The sequence below is a fragment of the Pinus tabuliformis genome, chromosome 3_1, assembly GCF_031772625.1.
Source record: "Pinus tabuliformis cultivar Carrire ecotype Pingquan chromosome 3_1, CPIR1, whole genome shotgun sequence".
Lineage (NCBI taxonomy): Eukaryota > Viridiplantae > Streptophyta > Pinopsida > Pinales > Pinaceae > Pinus > Pinus tabuliformis.
This window is the reverse complement of record NC_142301.1, coordinates 431226726-431238007: the sequence shown is the minus strand read 5'-3', so window position 1 is coordinate 431238007 and position 11282 is coordinate 431226726. Positions and strand designations below refer to the sequence as shown.

Below are 11282 nucleotides of genomic sequence, written 5' to 3'. Positions count from 1 at the left end.
ATGAAAAACAATTTCTCTTGGATTGCCAAGTTTTCACTCACGCCTGTGCTAATTTCCAAAATCTCCAACCTTCTTGATTTGTTAAGTTAACAAAACTATAATGATCTATGAAGGCTCTTCCTTCTTTCAATAAAAAAAAATAAAATGTTAAAGTATCTCAATTAATCTCTTACTTTCTTAAAGTCTTATAGAACATCTTGATTCTAATAGATGTTAGTCGTCATCCTTAACATCATCATCATCATCATATATATATATATATATATATATATAGACTTAAATATATATTTATGAATCATTATTATTGAGTATAGTTTTATATTTAAGTGTGTGTGAGGAGCTCAATTGGTGAGTAAGGTGAGATCAAATTTCTGGATTTTAAATATTAAGCGGAAATAGGAAATTTCACAATCAGAGAGTTAAAGAAAGCCTAGGAAAGATAGATAGAGTTGTGTGCCCACATTTCTTCCTCCCAAAGATAAATTATTTCATTTTCCCAAATTTCTTCCTCATAAATTATATCAATTTATTTATTTTTTAAATTGACCAAGAAAGTGAAAAGAGAAAATCCAATAGCAATTTTGTGAACTTAAACACTGGTAAGAGGCCCAAGTAACTGAGTAGATGTGTTACTACTTTTCTCGAAAAAAAATATGTTATGTTGAAGAGGTCAAAACCTTGCAGCCACCATAAAACCTGAGAGGTCTTTATTGAAAAGTTATTAGTGGTATTTTTACTCGCGCGACATGCTATTTCGGACACCAATTCAACATTGCATAGGTCCAAAATACCATTATCTTGTGAAAAAACATTAACATTTTAAAATATAGATGGAATTCTTATGAAGATTTTGGAGCGTAAATTGAAGTTAAATGTGTAATTTGAACGAGTTGGATTGCATTTTTACAATATAGCTAGAGTTAAACTTTCACTACTTCACACGTTTTAGAAGCACGTCAAACGAGAAAAAAAGAGTAACGCTTGACTTTTTCACCAATATTCGTGAAAATATAAATTTTAACAGACATAGAGATACACACTCACAGGATAAAACGATGGAGAGCATCTTCTTATACACACTGAGTCAATGTTCAGGCTGACGGGGCAAACGGAAGGTGCATAGCGAATTTTTAGGGTACGGTCCCTTTCCACTGGGTCACCTATGGTCATCCTTAACTGGATGCAAGATTTGGGCCATCGGAGAGTCCCGATACCCGAATCTGCGTCTCCTCGCCAGCGACCATTTGATTCTCCGCCATTAAATTCTGAATTCCACCAGCGTCCATTCGATTTTCGGCCATTGAATTGTGAACTCCACCAGCGTCCATTCGATTCTCCGCCATTGAATTCTGAATTCCACCCGTTTCACCTTTCCTGCCGACACTGAATTCAATCCAATTTTTCCTCTTGCAGGCGATCATAAAAAAATAGCCCACAACGCCCAGAACCGTGGCAGAGGAAGCCAGTATGTAGACGATTGGACTGGCGAGAGTCATGATGTAGAACAGAAACGCCACGGGCACCAGGCCCACGCAAATCAGACCTGGGATTCCGAGGGGAACCCTGTATGGTCTATTCAGCAACGGAAACTTCCTTCTCAGCCACAAAAACGACGCGAACTCCAGCAGCATCCCGAGGCTGTATACGAAATTGGCGGCGGAAATGATGTTCTCGAAGCTCGCGTAGGAGAGCCCCAGCGTCACGCAGGCGGAGATAAGGATACCCCAAGTGGGCGTATTGAAGGTCGGCGACCTCGTGGCCATGATGGAGGGGAGGATGCCCATCTCCGCCATGCCCAGCAACTGGAACGAAACGCTGCTCAGCTGGGCTTCGAAGAGCCCCACGGCGGACAGCGCGGCGCCGACCTCGACCCAGTACTTGAGCCACGCACCGCCAATGAGCCCTGCGCCTTCAGCTAGGTAGCCATTGCCCCAGAGGTCCCGGTCCAACTCCAGCGCACCTAAGATCGAAAGTAAGGGCACGATGTATCCCAAGACGGTCATGACCACAGCCCAGAGCAACGCCCGGGGGTATGTCCGCTGCGGCTTCTCCACCTCCCCAGCCAGAGTGCTGGCGTTGTCCCAGAAATTCAAGTTCCAGAACAACGTATTGAAATACAAGGACCGGTCCATGTTACCCTGGTTTCCCACGAGCCAGCGCGAGGGCTTAATCCGAGGAATCGAAATCAGGGCCACTAGGATAAACGGGAACAACGACATCACTCCGAGAATGACCGCTGTCCAGCCCACGATCGAGAGCCCCGAGAAGTTCAAGTAGCTTAGGACAATCGTGAAAATAAGATTCCCCACGTCTCTGACCCAACCGTGGCCAAAGGCCGGCAGAAGTACAGTGAGGTAATTGAAAAAGAGAACCGGGATGGCGGCGTTGCTGATAACCCCGCTGATCCACCTCCACCAGCCCATTAGGAATCCCCAAAAGGGTCCAAAGGCCATTTCCGCCCATACCACGAAGCCGCCGTCGCCCGGGTACGCCGTGGCCAGCTCCGCCGTCACTAGGGCCTCCGGGATGCTCCATATGACCGGGAAGATGAGGAACCCCGCTATGGCCCATAGCGGACCGGCGGCTTGCACCGCTGGCTCTTCACCGAACGGTCCCCCTGAGACTTCAAAATATATCAGAAATATCAGCGGAATGAGCTTCAGCATCTTCGCTTTCGATGCTGGAGGAGGTTCGATCGGTAGACCACCGGCTTCAATCATATCATTTTCTTGATCTCCGCCGCCGTTTGAAGACCCGCCCATTGAACTACTGTTTTTGGAATCCCGAAGCTCAGTTTCAGATCCAGAGCAATCGGGACTTAATGGGAGGCCAATACAGGAAAATAAAGAAAAGAAAAAGAATAAGAATCTCTGTATTGGAGAGATTGCCTTATTCCGTCCGTATTCGAGCTACCCCGAGAAAAACCGATCAACCATATGGAAGCATCTGCCAGTCAAGTACCTACTTCCTGCGCAAAAATATCATCTTCACTATGTATTTTGCATTATTTTGATGGGCAAAAAATATTGACCTTCCGTTCTGGCGAGAATGCAATACACGCGCAAAATACTTGGAACCAATGTTAAAAAACAACTTAAAATAATATTTAAAACAACAGGTTTATATTATATAAAAACCAGTTTACATGTGCTCATATTCTAAATTCAATATTCTCTGCCAGGTCCATAGAACTACATCACTTATACATCATTGTGAAAGGCAGCGCATAGCGTATTCAATGCACCTGGGGAGATGCACGGGATATAGCTGGCTAACACGCGAATTGCTCTTTTTTATTTAGTGACGAGTTTCCAAATTCGTGTGTTAATGGATTATCTCTTGTACATCTCTGGATGCATTGAATACACTATATATGACTGGTTAAGCGCTGCCCGAAAGAACGCCTTCCGGTAAAATTATCGAGAATACGTGAACAACATGTAAAAAAAAAAAAAGATCAATGTGAAATAATATACCAAAGACAATTGCACCTATATAAGGTCTGTCATAAAATAATATCCTCTGCCATGTATTGTCCAGTGCTTTGACCAGCAACGTCAATAGGGGAATGCACGACAATTGCAAAGTACTTCCAACACAATACAGTGGGAAAAGATATTCTGCAGTGTATTTTGACAGTAGAAAAGTTAATATTTTTTATTAATCTTTTTTGGGTGGGATGTATATAGCTTAGAATAAGGTTTAATATTATGCAGTGTATTGAATCAGGATAAGAAGAATAACAATTATTTCCCTCAATTTTTCATTGTCTTGATAGTGCAACGTAAGTATAAAATAATCCAGAAACAGAAAATAGAAAATAATTATTACTTATCAAAATAAGTAAATTTTGTACTGCAAAATAATTGATAAATTTAAAATGTAAAATAATTATTGACGTATATCAGAATAAAATAAAAGTAGAAAGAAAAACTAAATTCAATAAAAATAAATTAATTAAATAGTTGTAAGTATTTAAAATAGTAATGCTATTTTTATTTTTTTAATAAAAATATATATTTTTAAATGTTAAAAAGATATTATAGAATAATGGATATTTGTATTTAGAAATTTTAGTGATTTATAAATTTAAAAAATTAATGTATATATATATATATATATTATTTAGTCATGAATTTTATAAAAAAAAAGCATGTTATTTTTATATTTATAATCATTACCCATAATTTAAGTAATGCGATATTAGAAATTGAAAAAGAGACCAATTGAAACTAAAGGGGTTAGTTTATGAGTACAAGAGGTATCACTTTTGTCTTGATATATATGTCTATTGCCAATTATCCTATTATAATAAGATAAGGTTCTTTCAACCACACTTTTGAATAAGTCATATTCAATATATATGTCTATTGCCAATTATCCTATTATAATAAGATAGGGTTCTTTCAACCACACTTTTGAATAAGTCATATTAATTTTTTTTTGAATTTGTCGTTTGTTTATTTTCATTATCTTTTTTTCTCTTTTTTATCATACAAAAAATGTCTTAACTATTTTATTTAGATTTTGTCATTTTCTCCTTATAATACTAACTTGTAAGTAAGAACAAGAATCATGTAGATGTCACAAAATGTGACAACTCGTACACCAAAACATTGTATTCTCATAAATTTAATATTTAAGTTCATCTCCTCTTTTAGCATTTGAGAATTGCTAAGATCCTTACTTATATCAATATTAAGACAAAAACAAGTATATGTGCATCATTTTATTATAGCTCTCTCTAAATATGTTTTAATGTAAGTGTCTTAAATATTTTGGACATCCTCTATCTTTATGATATAAAATTGTAAAAAAAGAAATATGAACGATAAAATCACGCTGAAATCTATATCAATAACATAGAATTTGATGCTACGAAATTATGAAAATAAAAAAGATGAAAAAACTTACATTTCTTTAAAAAAAAAAACTAATAATCTTCCTTAAATATTTATTTATAATCAAAATATTCAAAAAAATAAACTATAATTTTTTAAGAAATATTTATTGCTCATATTATTCATATAAATTCAATAAAATAAACTAATAAACATTACATTTATAATAACCCTATTAATTTGATATTTTTGATATATTTAAACTAAAAAACATCAAACTCTAGCCATAAACCATTTTCTACTTTATCCGCATTTTTATATGAAACAAAGAGAAAAATCAAAATAATTATATATATGGGAGAGAATGAGTAGCACTTAGTCAGTGAAGAAAGTGTAGAATAACGGTCTTACAACCAAACAAAGCAGGAAGGGTTAACTTTAACTTTTGTGCAAAAGACACTACAAAGAAAATGTCGCATGGAATCTGCAGCTATAACGGTCACCATCCGCTATGTGGCATTCACAGCCATCTCAAGACAATTGGGCGAAAAAATGATATTTTATAAACACTGGGAATATATTTTAAATAATATTTTAGTAAAACCAATTTAAGTAAAACATAGATGATTCGGACTTTTAATAAATGTATATAATTATAAAGAATAAAATAACTAAATTTTTATTATGAAACAATGCAGATTTTTCGTGTAAATAAATAAATACATAGAGTGATGGTGACTCCGTTCTATTATATGCATATCCGTGTTCAATTGAATGACACATAACACTTTAAAATTACAAAATATGATTCCAATTATGTTTGTGGAAACGTAACATTCCAATGCGTTGACTCTTTATAATTGCATTTCATGTCTATGACAACAATAAAGATCTCAAACTTTGACAGACTTGGTGTTGAAGGGAAACAATGAAATTATTTTCAGGCATCTAATGTATACGAATATTGGTAGGAATGGTGGTGGTAAGTTCCAGCCACAACATTGTTAAAAATGGGATTGCCATGATATTTAAGAAATTATTGTTGTTTGTGTTTATAAAATTAGCATAATGGGTTAATTTTAATAAGTGTGGTTGAATATATGTGATGGTTAATAATGATATAATAATAACAATTATATATATATATATATATAATATAATGATGTAATAATAATTATATTTTATACTATTATTTTAAAATGAATGATTAATACATATTTATTAATATTAAGAAAAAGTTATATACTATAGAATTTAAGAGGTATTTTAAAATTGTTTTTAACTCAAAATTTTCATCTCCCGTGCAAGTTAGGCTGGCATAAAGATGTAAAGGAGGAGATAAGGTAATATTACAAATATTAATACTTCTAAATTTAAGAATAAGTTGTGGGACAATTTGGAGTTAGAAGTAAAAAGGAAGCTAAGATATTACAAGGAGGTTACCAACCCCAGCCTTGAAAATCAAAATTATGTTTCTATCTTGATCAATGCTAAGAAGAAAATGAACATTGCCAAGATAAAAACTAATTCTCATGAGTTTCGCAGTGAAACTGACTGTTGGTCTATTCCCAAAATCATTGGTTTGATATTTTCCTCCCCACCATAAGAATTTTCTAAGGGCTTGAGAGATGCTATGTGGAACTCCTTTAGTAGGGCTAAAAGTGTTGATAACTAAAATATTAGAATTGTTGATATAACTGACTTAAGGAGAACAAGCTGTCCTGCAAGGTTAAACCAATGGGTGTTCCATTGATTAAAAGTTGCCTTGATCTTATGCAATACCCTTTTCCATTAAGGGGATGGAGAGGAAGTCAAGCATATAATCATCCCTAGATAAGTAAAGGACTTCCAATATCATTTAAATGAGAAAGAGAGTCTTCTTGCAATTTGAATAAGATCAATCGTTCTGATGTTCCAAGCATAAATTTGGATTTTTTTATCATTCATTTTTCACCCTGAGACATGAAGAAATATATCCAGGACCTTCTTGAAGTGACCTACAATGATTGTTGAGGAAACACCCAAAAAGATATCATCATATACAAATTGAGAGTGGCTTAGCCTTTATAAAGAAGAATACCTTGTTATGGTGGCTTTGTTGTGGTGCTCCTTATGGGACCACCCAAATAAATATGCCACCTTGCTAACTGGGAATGTTTATTCGACTTCCTAGCCTAGGGAACCTCCACAAGTTCACTAGCCCTCCGAGCCCAACTCTAAACCACAATCATAGTATATCCAAGATCCTTGTGCCAACACCCCTACAACATCCAACACCAAAATCCTCTTCTCAATGAATGCCACCTTTGCACTTGTAAGTGTTCCCAAAGACAACAAAATCAACCCCCACATTTTATCACAAAGTTCCTCATGAAAAACCCCTCTCTCCCCAAAAGAATTCCCCTTGACTAAAACCATCCCCCCACCTTATCTTTCTCATGAATCTTGAAATGTCTTCCCCGCATAGCCTTCCACCTAACTCTCTTCAATACACTTCTCACCTACTTCCATTATGAAGGCCTACATCAAACCTTGTCAGGTCATAAGGATACTAAAATAACTATTCTAAAATCACTCTAAAATAATAAAATAAATAGTATTTAATTTTGTGGATTAATCAAATCAAAATAGATTTGTGAGAATCCTAATTAATTAAATATGAATTAATCATAATGATTATAAATATTTAATTAATTATTAGTTAGGATTAAGGGTTAATCAATCAATTAACCACTAATCAAGATTAATATTAGTCATAGGATACTAATATATCCATTGAGGTGTGGGTATGTAGCCAACATGCACATACCTCATACATATACTAATAATACTTGTAAGAGTCAATCAAAAAATTAAATCACTTAGCAAGTAGGTTAATAAATTTACATTAGATAATAGGATTGGGAGGGGACATCACATACACACCTCCTCCAAAAGAAAATTTGTGCCAATGTTAGAGTCAAGAGGATATATAAGAAATCATGAACCAATATGGTAATAAGTCATGAAAAAATAGGGATAAAGATTTTGTAACCAAAAATTTAGGTAAACTAAACAAGGATATCACTTCCCATCTTGAGTCCCCAATCTATATCATCCTATCCTCCTTAACCTACTTTTGCTACCATCCTATAATTCCATTGCTACAATATATTATAGCATTGAATATAACCACTAATAGAACCAAGATGGTAGAAGCGTTGAATCTATCGGCCTAACTTCCCTAGCAGACAATTGGCAATTGTCATCACATGTCTAGGGGAGTGTGCTCATCATCAAACTCCCACAATTCCATTCCTTGAGGTTATATAGTGGGAAATGATTCTAACCCTCCTCAAAGACTAGGGTCAACACCTTATCATGGACCACATTATGGGACTAGTTTGGATGCTTTTCATCGAATAATTTATTTAGGAAGTCATGTTAACTACAATATGCATCTTACGCCATGAGATAATAGCATATATCAAGTTAGAAAAATGTGCATCATACCATCCACATTGGATTTCTCAACATCCACAAGTTACTAGCATGGCTATTTTGCTATGACATGGTCCCTCGTAATTTACACTATTGTTAACGGGAAAAGTGTCTACTCAGAACGCCCCTATCCCACTAAGGTGTGACAGTACCTTAGAAACAAACAGAGAAAACTACTTTCGTATTCTTCTTTATGAACTATAAACGAAGAGGAATAGGATGAACCAACCTGTGTCTTGCACTAGTCCTTTGATCCAATCTCTCTCCTCTTTGACAGCTTCCAACTACCTGCTCCCTTACTTGCCCAGCTTCACCAAGTTCCTGCAAGATCACAGAAGAGGAAAACTACACAAAGACATGGATTCATATTCATAAATAGCTTAGGATCAGATTTAAGCTAAACATGCAAATATAACAAAACATCATTGATACACAAGCATGTAGGAGAAACTCAAATAGTTTTATTGATATAACAAGAAGATCCAGGAGGAGTCACAACCGATGATTCCTGATCCAGCTTCAACCCCCCAGCAAAGGAATCCCCTCTTCACCTCCAACAAAGCATAAATCACCCAATACTCTAATCTCTATCTCAAAACCAACAGCAATTCTCTGCAATGTACAAAATTCCAGCCTCTGGATCTCTGGGATGAGGGATCCATATATAGATGTATGCAAAGAGGATGAGTAAGCTTATGATTTGACTAGTGTCTTCTCTCTGTCAGTTCTTGCTTCCACTTGGAGACTGAGAGCCTCTTACTCATCCTTGGTCGAACTCAGTGAGGCAAGTGTCATTGGGGAAGATTCTGGAAGCTTCCATTGTCTTTCCACCTCGCGGAATGACACTGCCATTTGTCATTTCCCTCTCAACGCACCCTGGTAGTGCATTTAGGTGCGTTGCAACACACCTAGCTAGTGTATTTGGGTGCTATGTAACGCAGCTAGCCAGTGGAGCAGCTGAAATGATCCTGATTTGACCGATTCTGAGCAGTTTCTGGTGGAGAACTTCTGGGAGAAGCTGTAATTTGTTGACCTTGTTCCTTTAGGGGTCGGAACAACACTTTTAGGGACTTAGGATCCCTTGGTTTATGGACATTTCATGCTTAGAGTTGTAAGGCACAAAAATGTCTATAACAGTTGCCCCCTAAAGTATGAGGCCGTTTATCGGGTGAAATGCTTTATTAGGAGGATCTGAAGTTCTTTCAATGTTGGGAGGAGACCTGTAATAAGATACAATACAATACATTATCTTCATACTGTTTTCATGATCTAGCTGAGGCGGGCATTCCCATGCTTAGCTTTATAAATTCATTTTCATGTACATAAGAAAGACAATCGTCTGATGGTAGACTGATGATTCTGATAGAGCCATCATCCTTTTGGTGGGATGATTATCTGTGCTGCAATGCTGTACATTTAATGACTTTATTTCTCTGAATATATATCGCAGCCCGGATGGATGAAACTAGATCCGGGGTCTTCAATTTCGTTCGATCTTCACTCGAAGTACAAGTCGATCCATGTGAGAAATGTTTTGAAGTCGAACATGGAAAGACATCGCTTGATTACCAGTCAATGATGTAAACTGTTAACAAGCGCGAGAGGAATCACCGATAATGATGATGACCATCAAGGTACTACAGTACAATTCACGTGGTGTGAATAAAGGATTTGGCGTCGAACACCACGCAAAATCTTTCGGTCGAAGGTCATTGATGTATACCTATCGCCGGAAGTGAGAAACTTGCCATTGAGGCATGCAAGCTTCAAAGTACTGAATGGGGTGTTCCTAGATCAACTTCTTGGATAATGAGCTGATGTCGACAAGAAGCGATCTGTCAAAGGAGGGCCTTAATGAATCCCACATCAATGACACAGAATGGAGCAAATGATTTTGATGGAGGTGAAAACAATCTGATGATATATGGTTCAGGATGGCGGTCATGAAAGAATGAAGTATAATGTATGGTAGTGGATGGGACACAGGTGACTTCTCTGGATGAATTCTCTTGAACATGTCGGCGACACTTATGTGATGGATTGGTAGCATTTACCCCAAATGTGGATGGTATGGCGTGACCATGGTGATGTGACCGGTGAATGAAACAACCCAACCCGACTCGGACACGGAGTGGAAGTGTCATGTTCAAGAGCGACTTGCTACCAATAAAGATTCTTTGAGTTTTCTTCCCAATTTTTCCCCAGTCATTGCTGACCAGTACCTATTTATTTTTGTCAAGCTTGAGGAGGATAACATATGCTTGTTCTATAATTTGCCCTTCGGGCAAACCCATCGCTATGTTTTAATGAGCCTAACGATAGTGAAACTCGTTCTCGTCTAAAGACAAGTTTGTCGCTATTAATATTTTTAACGAGTTTAACGACAAAGATAACTCGGTCCTTTTCATTTTTAGAGAGTCTGAAAAAGGTACGTAAAGGTAACTCCGAAATTCCTTTTTCGTCATCTAATCCCTTAAGTCCGAAAAATTATAAAACAATACAGAAGGGATGAATTTTCGATAGTTTTAACGAGCCAAACAAAACAAGCGCTTGATCTTTTTGTGCAATAATCCCTCAGGTCCAAAAAGATTAAAATCTAGAGGAGGGATAGCACTTCCAGTCACTTTAACGAGCTGGAAGGCCAAAACTCGGAAATCTTTTCATATTTTACGAGTCAGTTGAAAAGAGCTTAAAGAAGATTCGTCTTTTGAGGAATGAGTGATAAAATGGGTAGCAGCTAATTCCAGGTAAGGGTTGGAATTTTCCAATCACGGCAGTGTCACAATGATGGCTATTGAAATCACTCTTCGCAGTTGTTCCTCAAAATGGGTAAACAATCAAATGGAGGTGAATGATCGGCCAATGGAAAAGTGGAGGTGACGGTGCAAACACGACCAAGGATTTAATGGCTGAAATGCGTCATTCACGGTGGTTATTTACCGAGGAATAGTTCATTTTTTA

At 36.7% G+C, this 11282-nt stretch overlaps 1 pseudogene; it reads right to left on the bottom strand.

Annotated features, from left to right (window-relative positions):
- Positions 1–870: 870 nt before the first annotated feature.
- LOC149187604 (putative polyamine transporter At3g13620 pseudogene) lies at positions 871–3234 on the bottom strand (annotated as a pseudogene).
- Positions 3235–11282: the final 8048 nt, after the last annotated feature.